Raw genomic sequence first — 19,741 nt, forward strand, 5'->3', positions numbered from 1 at the left:
GAGTGAGACTGGGTATTACACAGAGGAGCTGAGTGAGACTGGGTATTACACACAGGAGCTGAGTGAGACTGGGTATTACACACAGGAGCTGAGTGAGACTGGGTATTACACACAGGAGCTGAGAGAGACTGGGTATTACACACAGGAACTGAGTGAGGCTGGGTATTACACAGAGGAGCTGAGTGAGACTGGGTATTACACAGAGGAGCTGAGTGAGACTGGGTATTACACAGAGGAGCTGAGTGAGACTGGGTATTACACACAGGAACTGAGTGAGGCTGGGTATTACACAGAGGAGCTGAGTGAGGCTGGGTATTACACAGAGGAGCTGAGAGAGACTGGGTATTACGCGGGGGAGCTGAGTGAGGCTGGGTATTACACAAAGGAGCTGAGTGAGACTGGGTATTACACAGAGGAACTGAGTGAGACTGGGTATTACACACAGGAGCTGAGTGAGACTGGGTATTACACAAAGGAGCTGACTGGTAAAAACAAAAACTGCGGATGCTGGAAATCCAAAACAAAAACAGAATTATCTGGAAAATTACCTGGAGGAACAGCACCTCATCTTCCGACTAGGCACTTTACAGCCTTCCGGACTGAATATTGAATTCAACAACTTTAGATCTTGGACTCCCTCCTCCATCCCCACCCCCTTTCTGTTTCTTCCCCTCCCTTTTGTTTTTTCCAATAATTTATATAGATTTTTCTTTTCCCACCTATTTCCATTATTTTTAAATCTATACCTTTAATGGCCTGTTAGTCTTTCCACCCCACCCCCACTAGAGCTGTACCTTGAGTGTCCTGCCATCCATTCTTAATTAGCACATTCGTTTAGATAATATCACCACCTTCAACACCTCTTTGTTCCTTTGTCTGTGACATCTTTTGATTACCTGCTCCTATCACTGCTTGCTTGACCCTACAACCACCCCCCCACCCAACTTCTCTCCCCCCACCTTAACCCAGCTTATATTTCACCCCTCTCCTAATATTACTCAGTTCTGTTGAAGGGTTATGAGGACTCGAAACGTCAACTGTTTTCTTCTCCGCCGATGCTGCCAGACCTGCTGAGTTTTTCCAGGTAATTCTGTTTTTGTTAAGGAGCTGACTGGGCCTGGGTATTACACAGAGGAGCTAACTGGGCCTGGGTATTACACAAAGAAGCCAATCGTGGGTGGCAGGCCATTTCCTGGTTGCTCCCAGGCCTGCCTGTCACGCCAGCCTTCGACCTGAAATTCCTGCCCAATATCTCTATTGTTCTATCAATTTATGATTTTCATGTGATATTCAAACTCAATTTTTGTATCCAAACATGGCTCTGAACCCATAGACTGTGCCATATCAGCCTCGCTCAGCTCCCCTGTGTAATACCCAGTCTCACTCAGCTCCTCTGTGTAATACCCAGTCTCACTCAGCTCCTGTGTGTAATACCCAGTCTCACTCAGCTCCTGTGTGTAATACCCAGTCTCACTCAGCTCCTCTGTGTAATACCCAGTCTCACTCAGCTCCTGTGTGTAGTACCCAGTCCCACTCAGCTCCTCTGTGTAATACCCAGTCCCACTCAGCTCCTCTGTGTAATACCCAGCCTCACTCAGCTCCTGTGTGTAATACCCAGTCTCACTCAGCTCCTGTGTGTAATACCCAGTCTCACTCAGCTCCTGTGTGTAATACCCAGTCTCACTCAGCTCCTCTATGTAATACCCAGTCTCACTCAGCTCCTGTGTGTAATACCCAGTCTCACTCAGCTCCTGTGTGTGATACCCAGTCTCACTCAGCTCCTCTATGTAATACCCAGTCTCACTCAGATCCTCTGTGTAATACCCAGTCCCACTCAGCTCCTCTGTGTAATACCCAGTCTCACTCAGCTCCTGTGTGTAATACCCAGTCTCACTCAGATCCTCTGTGTAATACCCAGTCTCACTCAGCTCCTCTGTGTAATTCCCAGCCTCGCTCAGCTCCTCTGTGTAATACCCAGTCCCACTCAGCTCCTCTGTGTAATACCCAGTCCCACTCAGCTCTCCTGTCTAATTCCTAGACTCACTCAGCTCCTGTGTGTAATGCCCAGCCTCACTCACCTCCTCTGTGTACCAAGGCTCACTCAGCTCCTCAATTCTCCCTCTCTCTGGCTGGTTTTTAGCCCCCCTCAGTTTGTAGTAATTATGGTTTAGTTAAATCAAAAACAGAATTACCTGGAAAAACTCAGCAGGTTTGGCAGCATCGGCGGAGAAGAAAAGAGTTGACGTTTCGAGTCCTCATGACCCTTCAACAGAACTAAGTAAAAATAGGAGACGGGTGAAATATAAGCTGGTTTAAGGTGGGGTGGGGTGGGGGGAGAGAAGTTGGGGGGTGGTGGTGGTGGTAGGGACAAGCAAGTAGTGATAGGAGCAGATAATCAAAAGATGTCACGGACAAAGGAACAAAGAGGTGTTGAAGGTGGTGATATTATCTAAGAGAATGTGCTAGTTAAGAATGGATGGTAGGACACTCAAGGTACAGCTCTAGTGGGGGTGGGGTGGAAAGACTGACGGGGCATTACAGGTATAGATTTAAAAATAATGGAAAAAGGTGGGAAAAGAAAAATCTATATAAATTATTGGAAAAAACAAAAGGGAGGGGGCAGAAACAGAAAGGGGGTGGGGATGGAGGAGGGAGTTTAAGATCTAAAATTGTTGAATTCAATATTCAGTCCGGAAGGCTGTAAAGTGTCTAGTCGGAAGATGAGGTGCTGTTCCTCCAGTTTGCGTTGGGCTTCACTGGAACAATGCAACAAGCCAAGGACAGACATGTGGGCAAGAGAGCAGGGTGGAGTGTTAAAATGGCAAGCGACAGGGAGGTTTGTGCCTTTCTTGTGGACAGACCGCAGTTGTTCTGCAAAGCAGTCGCCCAGTTTACGTTTGGTCTCTCCAATGTAGAGGAGACCGCATTTGGAGCAACAAATGCAGTAGACTAAGTTAGGGGAAATGCAAGTGAAATGCTGCTTCACTTGAAAGGAGTGTTTTGGCCCTTGGGTGAGGAGAGAGGAAGTGAAGGAGCAGGTGTTGCATCTTCTGCGTGGGCATGGGGAGGTGCCATAGGTGGGGGTTGAGGAGTAGGGGATGTTGGAGGAGTGGACCAGGGTGTCCCGGAGGGAACAATCCCTACGGAATGCCGCCGGGGGGGTGAAGGGAAGATGTGTTTGGTGGTGGCATAATGCTGGAGTTGGCGGAAATGGCCGAGGATGATCCTTTGAATGTGGAGGCTGGTGGGGTGATAAGTGAGGACAAGGGGGACCCTATCATGTTTCTGGGAGGGAGGAGAAGGCTTGAGGGCGGATGTGCGGGAGATGGGCCGGACACGGTTGAGGGCCCTGTCAACGACCGTGGGTGGAAAACCTTGGTTAAGGAAGAAGGAGGACATGTCAGAGGAACTGTTTTTGAAGGTAGCATCATCAGAACAGATGCGATGGAGGCGAAGGAACTGAGAGAATGGGATGGAGTCCTTACAGGAAGCGGGGTGTGAGGAGCTGTAGTCGAGGTAGCTGTGGGATTCGCTGGGCTTGTAATGGATATTGGTGGACAGTCTATCACCGGAAATTGAGACAGAGAGGTCAAGGAAGGGAAGAGAAATGTCAGAGATGGACCATGTGAAAATGATGGAGGGGTGGAGATTGGAAGCCAAATTAATAAATTTTTCCAGGTCCTGACGAGAGCATGAAGCAGCACCGAAGTAATCATCGATGTACCGGAGAAAGAGTTGTGGGAGGGGGCCGGAGTAGGACTGGAACAAGGAATGTTCCACATACCCCATAAAGAGACAGGCATAGCTGGGGCCCATGCGGGTACCCATAGCCACACCTTTTATTTGGAGGAAGTGAGAGGAGTTAAAGGAGAAATTGTTCAGTGTGAGAACAAGTTCAGGCAGACGGAGGAGAATAGCGCTGGATGGTGATTGTTCAGGCCTCTGTTCAAGGAAGAACCTAAGGGCCCTCAGACCATCCTGGTGGGGGATGGAGGTGTAGAGGGATTGGTCGTCCATGGTGAAGAGGAAGCGGTTGGGGCCAGGGAACTGGAACTTGTTGATGTGACGTAAGGTGTCAGAGGAATCACGGATGTAGGTGGGAAGGGACTGGACAAGGGGAGAGAGAATGGAGTCAAGATAACGAGAAATGAGTTCCGTGGGGCAGGAACAGGCTGACATGATCGGTCTGCTGGGACAGTTCTGTTTGTGGATTTTGGGTAGGAGGTAGAAGCGGGCCGTCCGAGGTTGGGCGACTATCAGGTTGGAAGCTGTGGGAGGAAGATCTCCAGAGGAGATGAGGTCAGTGACAGTCCTGGAAACAGTGGCTTGATGTTTAGTGGTGGGGTCAGGCAGGGGTGGAGGGTCCTAGATGGGTGTTGGTGTCGATGAGTTGTTGGAGCAGACACTTCCTCCTACCTCTCCCTGGACCATGACCCCACCGGTACAGAAGAAAGACCCAAACCTCCCTGTCGCTTGCCATTTTAACACTCCACCCTGCTCTCTTGCCCACATGTCTGTCCTTGGCTTGCTGTATTGTTCCAGTGAGGCCCAACGCAAACTGGAGGAACAGCACCTCATCTTCCGACTAGTCACTTTACAGCCTTCTGGACTGAATATTGAGTTCAACAACTTTAGATCTTGAACTCCCTCCTCCATCCCCACCCCCTTTCCGTTTCTTCCCCCCTCCCTTTTGTTTTTTCCAATAATTTATATAGATTTTTCTTTTCCCACCTTTTTCCATTATTTTTAAATCTATACCTGTAATGCCCTGTCAGTCTTTCCACCCCACCCCCACTAGAGCTGTACCTTGAGTGTCCTGCCATCCATTCTTAATTAGCACATTCGTTTAGATAATATCACCACCTTCAACACCTCTTTGTTCCTTTGTTTGTGACATCTTTTGATTATCTGCTCCTTTCACTGCTTGCTTGTCCCTACAACCACCACCCCGCCCCCCAACTTCTCTCCCCCCACCCCACCCCACCTTATACCAGCTTATATTTCACCCTCTCCTATTTTTACTTAGTTCTGTTGAAGAGTCATGAGGACTCAAAACGTCAACTCTTTTCTTCTCCGCCGATGCTGCCAGACCTGCTGAGTTTTTCCAGGTAATTCTGTTTTTGTTTTGGATTTCCAACATCCGCAGTAGTTTTTTGTTTTTATCTCATGGTTTAGTTAAATGTTGGACTGTACCTTGAAGAATAGTCCTGTGATGTCAGAACACATCATCTGTGTAAACCAATGTGTTAGCAGCATGGGCTACCTCCACAGTTGGTGTAGAGATAGAGATGGAGTTGAAAGTATACTTGTAGTTGCTGCTGGCTGTATTGTAAATAAACCTAATGTTTCCACTTAGAAAATTGTCTGCAGATCAACTCTATTAGAAATAGGCGACAAGGCCACACTACAACAAACTGAGGATAAAGCAGGTTAAAGCAAGATAAATCGGAATTGGCACTGTACCTCGCCCAGCGATTGTGAGCATTAGCATCCATTTAAAATAACAGAAGATATGCTCACCCAAAATGCCACACATTGGTAGAATCAACCCCTTTGAGCCAGCCACAGACGATTGATCTCAGTATATAGAACGCCTCGCATTCTTCTTTCAAACAAACAATATCACAGGGCAAGAGATGAGGCGGGCAATCCTCCTGAGTACTTGTGGGAGCAAAACCTACAGTTTGATTCAAAATTTGACGGCCCCCAGTGCCCCAGATTCGAAGAATTTTGGAGAGTTGGCAGACCTCGTGAAGAGACATTCTCAACCTAAGCCCTCAGTCACGATGCAGAGGTTCTGGTTCAATTCACAAAATAGAGCCCCAGTTGAGACAATTGCATGCTATGTGGCGAATTTGAAGCAACTAACGGAGCATTGCAAGTTCAGCGAGACTTTAAATGACATGCTCAGAGATCATTTAGCGTGCGGTGTGAAAGAAGACACTATTCAGAGAAGATTGCTGGCTGAAGTGAATCTGGTTTTTAAGAAGGCGTTAGAAATAGTGCTGGCCACGGAAAGCACTGTAAGAGATTCACAAGCAATACAAGGGGAACAAAATGGTGCCGTACTACAAATCGGAGTCAGCCAAAAGTAGCGAGAGGAAGCGAGATTCTGCCACGAAGTAAGAAACAGCTCCAGCTAACTGAAAAATAAGAAGAAATAATTTAGCAGCTAAATCAAAGAACAACTTTAATCAATGTGGAAACAATCAGTCTTTTAGTGATTGGCCATTTAAAAAAAGTGGAATGGTACTTTTGTCACAGAAGTGGACATATAATGAGACACTGCAAAGAGAGATTTAAACAAGCTTGTAAACAAAAGAAGAAGCCCAATGAAATCTGAAGTGTAGAAGGGCCTGAACAACAAATTCTGACATTTATTCATTGTTTAACATGAACGTTGGGAAGACAGAGCCAATATTTGTTACAGTACAAGTGACTGGTAAACTAGTAAAAATGGAAGTAGACACAGGAGCTTCCATTACTGTAATAGGAGAGCACGTATTCAATTATTTAAACAATGGCAAACATCAATTAAATTTAGAACAAACATCTGCCAAGTTAAAAACATACACAGGCGAAGAAATCCAAGTAAAAGGTATCAACAGCATAACGGTCCATTATAGAAACTAGTCGGCACAGCTACCCGTGATGGTGGTAGTAGGTGAAGGGCCAAGCTTCCTTGGGTGAGATTGGTTAAAGGAGATTAAATTAAACTGATCTGAAATCTTCTAGTTGAGAGCAAGTGGGCTACCAGAGCTGCTAAAAAAAATGACATCGTCTTCAGGGATGAACTGGGAAAAATCCAACATGGACCCAAAAGCAACCCCTTGCTTCCTGAAAGCAAGACCGGTGCCATACGCCCTGAGAGAGAAGGTTGACGCTGAGCTGAACTGGCTAGAGAGGTTGTGTGTCATAAAAGTGGTTCACTTCTCAGAACGGGCAACACCTATAGTCCCTGTCCTTAAACCAGATCAAAGCACCTGAATTCGTGGGGATTACAAACTAACGGTCAACAGAGCAGCCAAACTGGACAGGTACCCCATTCCAAAAATTGAAGACCTATATGCCAAGCTAGCAGGAGGGGCAACAAAGCTTGACATGAATTACGCATATCAACAATTAGAGTTGGATGATGGCTGCCGGAAATTCGTCACAAATAATACACACAGAGGGTTGTACCAATACACATGCTTGTCTTTCGGTGTTTCCTCAGCCTGTGCCATCTTTCAGACAACAATGAAAAGCTTACTGCAGGGACTACCCCAGGTTGTAGTCTACTTAGATGATGTGCTGATAACCGGATTCACCGAAAAGGAACATTTCGCTAAGCTAGAGGAAGTCCTAAAACACATTTTACAAGCAGGATCATGAAAAAGGAAAAATGCACTTTTCAAGCAAAGGGAGTAATCTATTTGGGCCACCGGGTAGATTCTCAGGGGTTATACCCAGTTGAAGAGAAGGTTAAAGCAATAAGAGAGGCACCTGCCCTAAGAACACCGCTGAACTTAAATCATTTTTAGGAATGATAAATTATTATGGGCAGTTTTTACCTAATTTATCTACAGTTCTGGCCCCTCTGCATTCACTGCTAAGACAGAACCAACATTGGTCTTGGGGGGCATCCCAAAAAGAAGCTTTTATGAAAGTGAAACAACTATTACACTCACCCAATCTGTTCGTGCATTATGACCAGATGAACGATTGGTGCTAACATGCGATGCGTCTCCTTATGGAGTCGGAGTGGTATTACCTCATAGAATGGACGACGGCACAGAGCGGCCAATAGGCTATGTATCCAGGGCGCTTACCACAGCTGAAAAAGGATACTCTCAGATTGAAAAGGAAGGTCTGTCGATCATTTTTGGTGTAAAAAGATTTCACTAATATGTGCACGGGTGGCATTCCACGATTGTATCAGACCAAAAACCACTGCTGGGTTTGTTTAGTGAGGGAAAGGCTATACCACCCATAGCCTCAATAAGAATACAATGATGGGCCCTAACTTTGGCAGCTTATGAATACGCCTTTGTACATAGACCTGGCATTCACATCGCAAATGCCGATGCCCCGAGTCATCTGCCCTTTCAAGAGAATGACAAAAAAGTCCCAGTTCCACAGGAACTCGTTTTACTGTAAAATTTTCTAGATTTCTCGCCAGTATGTGCCAGACAGACCTGCGACTGGACGAGTCAGGACCCAGTCCTATCATAAGTGCAAGACCAAGTATGACATCGTTGGTCCCAGGAGCCATTCTCCAATGAAATGAAACCATTCTTCAACCGAAGACACGACATGAGCAGTCAAGTTAGCATTCTACTGTGGGGTGCATGGGTAATAGTTCTTCCAAAGGGAAAGCAGCCACTTTTAGCTGAACTACACAGTGCCCATCCAGGGATCTCCCAAATGAAGACCAAAGGACCTAAAGTCGCCAGGGATGGATGGTAATATTGAAAATGTGGTAAAGCACTGAGTGCAATGTCAGCAGCTGCAAAAGTTGCCGGTGGCAGCTCCATTGTACTCATGGGAGTGGCCTGGTAGATCCTGGCTGTGGTTATACAACAACGTCAGACCCTTCCTTGGAATCATGTTTCTACTTTATATTAGATGCCGATTCCAAGTGGTTAGATGGTTATGAGGTGAAGTCACCAACATCAGGTGCTACAATAGAGAAACTATGCCAGAGCTTCACCATCCACGGACCTACATAAGTAGTCATATGCAATAACTGTACTGCATTCACAAGTGCTGAGTTCCAATGATTTACCAGCCTCAACAGTATCACCCATGTGAACACTGCACTGTACCATCCGTCATCAAACAGACTGGTGCAAAGGGCAGTTTAAACTTTTAAGGCAGGCATGAAGAAGTTAACGGGTGATTCGTTGGAGACCAAGCTTGCACGTTTTCATTTTCACTATGACCCCCCTACACGACACCAGGAGCAACACCCACAGAATTGTTGATGAGACGTCATCTTAGGACAAGACTGAGCCCAACATTTCCAAACTTGGAAGGGAAGGTGGAGAAGAGTCAAGGAAACTAAAAAGCTACGCATAGTCATGCATAGTTGTGAGAGACAGTTTACTGTTGGAGAAGCAGTATACATAAAGGATTTCGGTGGAGGACCGAAGTGGTTACCGGGTAAAGTAAGTTCAGTGACCGGACCATTATCATACCACGTGGAAGTGGAAGGCAGGATCACCTGTAATCATGTGGGCCATTTGAGAAAAATAGATATACCACAACAAAATATGGTTCCACCTGTAACCATTACTGAACCAGTGTTTCCTGTTGAAGATGTTCAACCAAGGACTGACATGTCTGATGTCTCTATCAGAGCGGAAGACACTGAACTGCAAGTGCCCATCGAGGTACCTGATGTCCATGCAGTTCCAGAGAATGTGATTCCTGAAAAAGAATCTGAAGTTGTGGAGCTGCGACTTTCCACATGAACCAGGAAACCGCCTGAAAGACTGAACTTGTAAATTTCATGACCTGTGTAAATATTATGATGTCATGAGATAAATATATTTGTAAATGCAATACGTACAGCAAAGTTAAAGGGGGATGGAATAGTTATGGTTTTGTTAAATGTTGGACTGTACCTTTAAGAATAGTCCTGTGATGTAAGATCACATGATCTGTGTAAACCAATGTGTTAGCAGCCCGGGTACCTCCACAGTCAGTGTAGAGATAGAGATGGAGTTGAAAGCACACATGTAGTTGCTGGCTGTATTGTAAATAAACCTAATGTTTCCACTTAGAAAGTTGTCTGCAGATCAACTCTATTAGAAATAGGTGACAAGGCCACACTGTAACACAGCTCCTCTGAAGTCTCAATCTCTCTCACCCGCTGAGCTGCTTTGGCCCCGTTCAGCTGCTCTGAATTTTTTTTTTAATTATTTGTTCATGGGACGTGGACATGGCTGGCTAGGTCAGCATTTATTGCCCATCCCTAATTGCCCTTGTTCAGAGGGCATTTTTAAAAGTCAACCACATTGCTGTGGGTCTGGAGTTACATGTAGGCCAAGCCAGGTGAGGACAGCAGATTTCCTTCCCTAAAGGGCATTATACGACAATCAACAATGGTTTCATGGTCATCATTAGACTACGCCTCTGCCTCCCCTTCTCACTCTCTCTCAGCGGTTTTTAGCCCTCTGTGGTAACCTGATGTGTAATATATGTTTAAGAAGAATGTTATAATGGAAGATCAAATGATCTTTGTATCCAATAGCAGAGTAGTGTGGGCTACCTCTGTAGTCAATAGTCTATAGTTAGAGCCTGCAATGTAGAGACAGGGTTTGAGTTGAAAGGATGCAAGTGTAGCTGCTGAGTTCCTTTGTAAATAAATAGAATGTGTTCTACCTAGGAACTGTCTGCTGATCGACTCTGTCAATGGTACCAGCTCGGCCATCCCAAAACATGTGTGCAACCAAGATCCATAAATCTAAATAAACTAGTGACTAGAATCCAACAAACTGGCGATGAGGAAAAAGCAAGGAAAGGCAAGAAAGAACGAGAAAAAAGAAAGAAAAAGTGAGGAAAAAGCAAAGATCCAATAGGCTGGCTTCGAGAATAAAACAAGTTAACAAAAGACATCAAGAGAAACGAAATCAGGCTGCACCTCTCACGGTAATTGTTAGGAGAATTTTTGTCCTAATCATTGAAGCAATTTCCTCAAAGCATGCCGCAATTTGGAAGAATTGATCCTTTTGATCCAGCCGCAGATGATTGGTCTTATTATATTAAACCCCTTGCATTCTTTTTCCAAGCGAACAATATTGCAGGGGAGGAGAAGCAGCAAGAGATCCTCTTATCCACGTGTGGGAGTAAGATCTATGGATTGATTCAAAGTTTGACAGCACCCAGTGCTCCAGATTTGAAAAGTTTTGATGACTTATTGAACCTCGTAAAGAGCATTTACCAGCCAAAGCCCTTGGTATCGATGCAACAGTTCAAATTTAACTCAAGAAATGGGGCCCTTGGGGGAGACAGTTGCTTGTTATGTGGCAAGTCTGAAACAGTTAACAGAAAATTGCGAATTTGGTACATCTATAAATGAAATGCTTAGAGATTGTTTGGTGTGTGGTATAAATGAAGACAAGATTCAGAAGAGGTTACTGTCTGAAACAAATTGGGATTTTAAGAAGGCACTAGAGACAGCACTGGCTATGGAAAGCGCAGTAAGGGATTCAGAAGCCAAAGTAAAATGGCGCGTCCTCCATGTTGGGTGGGAAGCCCCAGCCAAAAAGGCTATGAAAATGCAAGGCTCTGCTGAGAAGCGGGAAGCAGATCCCGCTAGTAGACAAATAAAAAGAAATGGCTTAGCAGCGAAAACATGGAATAATGATAACAAAGGTGGAAGCAGACAACCTTGTAATGAATGGCAATTTAAAAGAATCCAATGTTCTTACTGTCAAGGATATAATCAGGCTGACTTTCAAACAAAAGAAAAAAACCCCGTGAGATCTACATCTTAAAAGAGCCTGAAGTAACAGATTCAGATATTTATTCATTGTATAATTCGAAGGCGAGAAGAACAGAATCAATCTATGTAACAGTGAGAGTGAATGGTAGACCTAGTAGAATGGAGGTGGGCACAGGAGCTTCCACCACAGTAATTGGTGAACCTACCTTCAAGTATCTGAATTATGCAGAACATAAATTAAATTTGGAAGAAACAGATGCCAAATTGAAAACTTACACAGGAGAAGACATCCAAGTCAAGGGCATAAGCAGAGGTATTATACATTATGGAAGCCAATCGGTAAAACTACCCTTGATGGTGGTAGCCAGCGAGGGGCCAAGCCTCCTTGGATGAAACTGGCTGAAGGAAATTAATTAGAATGGGCTTAAATCTTCCAGCTGGGAGCTAGTGGGCTACCTGAGCTATCACAAAAATACGCCTCAGTCTTCAAGGACAAACTTGGGAAGATCCAGGGGCCGCAATCAAAAATTCATGTGGATCCAGAGGCAACCCCCCCGATTCATGACGGCAAGACCAGTACCTTGTGCAATGTGGGAAAAGGTGAATGCTGAATTGGACAGATTAGAGAAACTGGGAGTGAGATAACCTATGCAGCTCTCAGAATGGGCTGCACCAATAGTCCCCGCCCTTAAACCTGACCAAAGCGTTCAAATTTGTGGACACTACAAATTGACAGTTTATAAAGTGTCTAAGTTGGGCAGACACCCTGTACCAAAAATTGAAGACCTGCATGCCATGCTGGCAGGTGGAACCATCTACACGAAGCTTGATATGAGTCATGCTTATGAACAATTAGACTTAGAAAAGGCCCCCTGGGAATTTGACATAATTGATACGCACAAAGGGTTGCGCCAATATAACCGTTTGCCTTTCGGTGGCTCCTCAGCTTGCACCGTATTCCAGAGAGCAATGGAAAGTTTACTACAGGGACTGCCCCACGTTGTAGTTTAAACGATGTTCTGATGACAGGACTCACTCAAAAAGAGCATTTGACAAACTTAGAAGAATTTTTAAAATTCTACTTTTGTCATCACAGTTTTCATATGGCTGGTCCAATTCAATTCCTGGTCAATGATAACCACAGGAGGTTCATGGTGGGAGATTGAGGGACTGAGCGTCATGGGCAGATGGTTAGATTCTTTCTTGTTGGTGATCATCATTGCCTGTACTTGTGAGACACGAATGTTACTTGCCACTTATCAGCTTGAATATTGTCCAGGTATGTTTCACATGGACATGGACTGCTTTGGTATCTGAGGACTTGAGAATGGTACTGAACACTGTGGAATTGTCAGCAAACATTCCTACTTCTGACCTTATAATGAGGGAGGTCATTGATGAACCAACTGAAGATGGTTGAGTCTAGGACACTACCCTGAGGACTGCCAGCAGTGATGCTCTGGGACTGAGATAATTGATCTCCAACAACCATCTCCGATTATGCCAGGTATAACTCCAACTAGTGCCATAGAGTCATAGAATCACAGAAAAAGGCCCTTCGGCCCATCGAGACTACGCCAGTCAAACAAGTACCTAACTATTCTAATCCCATTTTCCAGCACTAGGCCCATAGCCTTGTATGCCATGGCATCGCAAGTGCACAAACAAATACTTATTAAATATTATGAGGGTTTCTGCCTCTACCACCCTTTCAGGCAGTGAGTTCCAGATTCCCACCACCCTCTGGGTGAAAAAATTCTTGCTCACATCCTCTCTAAACCTCCTGCCCCTTACCTTAAATCTATGCCCCCTGGTTATTGATCCCTCCACCAAGGAGGAGAAGTTCCTTCCTGTCTACCCTATCTATGCCCCCTATAATTGTATACACCTCAGTCATGTCCCCCCCTCAATCTCCTCTGCTGCAGGGAAAATAACCCCAGTCTATCCAATCTCCCCTCATAACTAAAACTCTGCAGCCCAGGCAACATCTTGGTAAATCTCCTCTGCACTCTCTCTAGTGCAATCACATCATTCCTTTAATGCGGATACCAGAACTGCACGCAATACTCTAGCTGTGGCCTAACCAGCATTTTATACAGTTCCAGCATAACCTCCCTGCTCTTATATTCTATGCCTCGGCTGATAAAAGCAAGTATCCCATATGCCTTCATAACCACCTTATCTACCTGTCCCTCTACCTTAAGGGACCGGTGGAGATGCACACCAAGGTCCCCCTGACCCTCAGTGCTTCCCAGGGTCCTTCCATTCATTGTGTATTCCCATGCTTTGTTTCTCCTGCCCAGGTGCATTACCTCACACATATCCGGATTAAATTCCATTTGCCACTGATCAGCCCATCTGACCAGCCCTCCAAATCCTCCTGTAATCTAAGGCTATCCTCCTCACTATTTACCACCCCACCAATTTTCGTGTCATCCGCGAACTTACTGATCAACCATTCTACATGCAAGTCTAAATCGTTTATATATACCGCAAACAGCAAGGGACCCAACACCGATCCCTGTGGAACCCCACTGGACACAGGCATCCAGTCACAAAAACACTCCTCGACCATCACCCTCTGCTTCCTGCCACTCAGCCAATTCTGGATCCAAATTGCCTTGGATCCCATGGGTTCTTACCTTCGTTATCAGTCTCCCATGCGGGACCTTATCAAAAACCTTGCTGAAGTCCAGGTGAACTAGGTCAAATGCATTGCCATCATCCACACACCTGGTCACCTCTTTAAAAAATTCAATCAAATTGGTCAGACATGACCTCCCCTTAACAAAACCATGCTGACTGTCCTTGATTAATCTCTGCCTCTCCAAGTGTAGATTAATTCTATCCCTCAGAATTGCTTCCAATAGTTTCCCCACCACTGAGATTAGTCTGACTGGTCTGTAGTTCCCTGGTTTATCCATTCCTTCCTTCTTGAATAACGGTACCACATTGGTTGTCCTCCAGTCCTCTGGCACCTCTCCTGTGGCCAGGGAGCTATTGAAAATTATTTCCAGCACCCCTGTTATCTCCCCCCTTGCCTCACTCAACAGCCTGGGATACATTTCATCCAGGCCTGGGGATTTATCTACTTTTAAGCCTGCCAGGCCACTTAGAACCTCCTCCCTTTCTATGCAAATTTCTTTAATTATATCACAGTCCTTCTGCCTGATTTCCATACCCACATCGTCCCTCTCACTAGTGAACACCAACATAAAGTATTCATTCAGAACCCTACCTACGTCTTCTGGCTCCACACACAAATTACCACTATGGTCCTTAATGGGCCCTAATCTTTCCTCAGTTATCCTCTTACTCTTAATGTACTTGTAAAATAACTTTGGATTTTCCTTTATTTTACCTGCCAATGTTTTTTCATGTCCCCTTTTTGCTCTCCTAATTTCCTTTTTAAGTTCCTCCCTACACATTCTATACTCCTCTAGGGCTTCCGCTGTTTTGATCCCTTGGTATCTGCCATAAGCCTCCCTTTTTCTCTTTATCCAATCCTGTATATCCCTCGACATCCAGGGTTCCCTGGATTTGTTGGTCCCACCCTTTGTCTTTACGGGAATATGTTGGCCCTTACTCTCCCTATTTCCTTCATGAATGAGTCCCACTGCTCTGATGCAGATTTACCTAAAGGTAGCTGCTCCCAGTCCACTCTGGCCAAATCATATTTGATCTTATTAAAATCAGCCTTTCCCCAATTTAGAACTCTAATTTCTGACCCATTCTTGTCCTTTTCCATAACAACCTTGAATCTAACAGAGTTATGATCACTATCTGCAAAATACTCCCCCACTGATACCTCTACCACTTGCCCGGCTTCATTCCCCAAATTTAAGTCCAGGACTGCCCCATCTCTTGTAGAACCATCTATGTACTGGCTAAAAAAGCTCTCCTGGATGCATTTTAAGAATTCCGCTCCCTCTAAACCTATCACACTATGACTAACCCAGTTAATGTTGGGGAAGTTGAAATCCCCCACTATTACGACCCTATTATTTTTACATTTCTCTGAAATTTGCCTACATATCTGCTCTTCTATTTCTCTCTGACTGTTTGGGGGCCCATAGTACATTCCCAGCAATGTGATTGCTCCTTTTTCGTTTTTCAATTCAACCCATATGGCTTCATTTGAGGAACCTTCTAAGATGTCATCCCTCCTTATTCCTGTAATTGATTCCTTGATCATTATTGCGATACACCCTCCTTCCCTGTCTCGCCTGAAGACCCTATATCCTGGAACATTGAGCTTCCAATCCTGCCCCTCTCTCAACCTTGTTTCTGTGACAGCAATGACATCACACTTCCAGGTGTTAATTTGTGCCCTCAACTCATCTGCCTTATTCGTCAGACTCCTTACATTAAAATAAATACCATCCAACCTTGCCAAACTCCCTTGTGCCTTAACTGGCCTATAATTCCAGACTCACTTGCTCTCTCTTCTAATTTTAGCTGTGCATCTCCTCCTGCTGAACCTCCTCTCAGGATCCCATCCCCCTACCAAGTTAGTTTAAACCCTCCCCAACAGCACTAGCAAACCTTCCCGCAAGGATGTTGGTCCCATTCCAATTCAGGTGCAACCCGTCTACCTTTTACAGGTCCCGCTGCCCCCAGGAATGGTCCCAATGTCCCAGAAATCTAAAGCCCTCCCTCCTGCACCATCTCTCCAGCCACACATTCATCTGGACTAACCCCATATTTCTATACTCACTAATCCAGAGATTACTACCTTTGAGGTCCTGTTCTTTAATCTGTTTCCTAGCTCCCTAAATTCTGCTTGCAGGACCCCATCCCTCTCTCTACCTATGTCATTGGTACCAATATGTACCACGATCTCTGTCTGCTTGCCCTCCCCCTTTAGAATGCCCTGCAGCCGTTCAGTGACATCCTTGACCCTGGCACCAGGGAGGCAACATACCATCCCGGAGTCACGTCTATGGCCGCAGAAATGCCTGTCTGTTCCCCTTACTATTGAGTCACCTACCACTATTGCTCTTCCCCTCTTTTTCCTCACCCGCTGTGCAGCTGAGCCACTCACAGTGCCATGAGTGTGGCTGCACTCCCCAGAGGAACCATCACTATCACCGTTTCCAACACAGAAAAATGGTTCTCGAGCGAGATGCACCCTGGGGATTTCCTGACTACCTGCCTGACACCTTTCTTCTGACTGATGGTCACCCATTCCTTCTCTGTCTGCACTTCTGAAAGCTGTGGGGTGACCATGTCTAACACGTGCTATCCACAAAACTCTCAGCCTCGCGGATGCACCTCAGTGCCTCCAGCTGCCGCTCAAGCTCCAAAACTCGGAGCTCAAGTAGCTGCAGCTGGTGGCACTTCTTGCACATGTGGTCGATCAGAGCACAAAGAGTGTCTTGGGCTCCTCACGTGTTGCAGGTGGTACATAACACGGGTCTGAGCTGCCCTGCCATGCCTCTAGATAAAAATGAATCCCTTACTTTAAGTTAAATACAGTAAAAAAAAAGTTAAATTATTTATGTACTTTAAGTAAAAATTAGAACTCTTACCTTTCCTTAGCTTAATCTATTTTAAATTGGAGAAAAAACTGGAGAAAAACACTTACCCACTACTCACCAATCAGCTCTCACCTTTGAGCTGAAGTCACTTTTTGAAGCTTCCCCACACTCACGCTGGCCCTGATCTCTCTGCCGCTCTCTCCCACTGTCTTGTGATGTCACACTTGTTATTTTCAACAAGAACTGACTGCAGGACACTCTACCCAGACTGCTTCACCGCGATGCTGACTGCAGGACACTCTTCCCAGACTGCTTCACCACGATGCTGACTGCAGGACACTCTTCCCAGACTGCTTCACTGCGATGCTGACTGCAGGACACTCTTCCTGCAGTGGAGAGTTATGCTCGGCCTCGTTGGCCAAACAGCTGAACGAGAACTTTGGTGGGACCCCTTGCTGATTCTCCTTTTCAGGTCTCAAGAACAATCCCAACCACATCCCTGTCTGAGATAATCCAATTTAATATTGTCTCAGAAACCAACCTTGGAACTTTCTCGTCTTTATGGCTCCATTACTCACTGAAGAAACGTGCTTAATCTTAGGATAGTCCATTCATTGAGAAAATCACAAGTTTTTACTTTTTAAATAATTAATTCAAATGTTGTTCTGGAATACAGAAATTGAAACATTGACTGTCAAGCATGGTTAATGAATGCTTTATTAATGGTGAGAGGTCTCAGATTTATAATCGTTTCAGTTTACTTAGCACTCGGGGTAATGGTTGGTGTGTAGTGTGAAACTTTATATGTAAAAAAAATGAGCAAGTCTGGAATGAGTAAAGGCCAATGATCCCATCAATCCTACTTTCTGCCTTTCATAATAATTGCCCTATCATAGATTACACACAAACATATGAACAAACGAATTAGGAACAGTTGCCCATTCGACCCCTCGTGTATGATGCACCATTCATAATATCATGGTTAATCTGATTGTAGCCTCAACTCCACATTCTACCAGCCTCCAATAACCTCTGACTCTCTTGTTAATCAAGAATCTACCTACCTCTGCCTCAAAAATATTCAATGACCTTGCTTCCACCGCTCTCTGGGGGAAGAGAGTTCCAATGATTTATGACCCTCTGAGAGAAAAAATTTCTTCAAGTCTCCGTCTTAAATGGGAGGCCCCTTATTTTTAAACTGTGTCCCCTAGTTCTAATCTCTCCCACAAAGGGAAACATCCTTTCAGCAGCCACCCTGCCAAATCTCATCAGGATCTTATATGTTTGAATAAGATCACCTCTCAATCCTCTAAACTCCAATGGATACAGGCCCAGCCTGTCCAACATTTCCTTGTGAGACAAACCACCATCCCACGTATCAGTTGAGTGAATCTTCTCTGAACTGCTTCTAATGCATCTATAACTTTTCTTAAATAAGGAGACCAAAACTGTCCACAGTATTCCAGATGTGGTCTCACCAACATCCTGTACAACTGTGGCAAAACATCCCTATTTTTATCTTCCATTCCCCTTGCAATAAACAACAACATTCCATCTGCCTCCCTAGCCACTTGCTGTCCCTACATTCTAACTTTTCCTGATTCATGAACTAGGACACCCAAATCCCTCTGTACCTCAGAGTTCTGCAATCTCTCTCCAATTAAATAATATGCTGCTTTTCTATTCCTCCTGCCAAAGTGGGTATATTCACATTTTCCCACATTATACTCAATCTGCCAAATTTTCACCCACTCACTTAACCCATCTATGTTACTTAGCAGACAAGTCTTCTTCATAACATATTTTTCTACCTATCTTTGTGTTGTCAGCAATCAGCAAACTTAGTAACTATACATTCAGTCGTTTCATCCAGGTCATTGACATGAATTGTAAATAGTTGAAGCTCCTGTACTCATCCCTGTGGAACTCCACTTGTCACATCTTGTCAAGCTGAATATGACCCATGTATGCCCACTCTCAGCTTCCTGTTAGCTAACAGGACTACTTTCATGCCAAACCATTTAAGCAGCAAGCGGTAGAAGGAGCTGAGCGATTTCACAACCTATGGATCAGTTCTAAGCTCCTGCCACATCCAGTTGTGAATGGTGGCAGACAATTAAGTAACTCACTGGAGGAGTGGGCCTCACAAATATCCCCATTCTCAATGATAGGGGAGCCCAGCACATCAGTGCAAAAGATAAGGCTGAAGCATTTCCAACAATCTTCAGCCAGAAATGCCAAGTGAATGATCCTTCAGAGGTCCCCAGCATCACAGATGCCAGTCTTCGGCCAATTCCATTCACTCCACGTGGTCTGAAGAAATAGCAGAAGGCACTGGGTACTGAAAAGGCTATGGTTCCTGACAAGATACCAGCAATAGTACTGAAGACTTGTGCTCCAGAATTTGTCGAGCCCCTAGCCAAGCTGTTCCAGTACAGCTACTACACTGGCGTCTACTCGGCCATGTGGAAAATTGCCCAGATATGTCCTGTACACAAAAAGCAGGACAAATCCAACCTGACCAGTCACCACCCCATCAGTCTACTCCCGATCATCAGTAAAGTGATGGAAGGGGTTATCAACAGTGCTATCAAGCGGAATTTGCTTAGCAATAAGCTACTCACTGGCACTCAGTTTGGGTTCCACCAGGGCCATTCAGTTACTGACCTCGTTACAAACTTGGTTCAAAATGGACAAAAGAGCTGAATTCCAGAGTTGAGGTGAGTGACTGCCCTTGACATCAAAGCAGAATTTGACTGAGTGTGACATCAAGGAGCCCTAGCAAAACTGGAGTCAATGGGAATCAGGGAAAAAATTCTCCACTGGTTGG

The sequence above is a fragment of the Cetorhinus maximus genome, chromosome 7 (assembly GCF_964194155.1).
Source record: "Cetorhinus maximus chromosome 7, sCetMax3.hap1.1, whole genome shotgun sequence".
In the NCBI taxonomy this organism is placed as follows: Eukaryota; Metazoa; Chordata; class Chondrichthyes; order Lamniformes; family Cetorhinidae; genus Cetorhinus; species Cetorhinus maximus.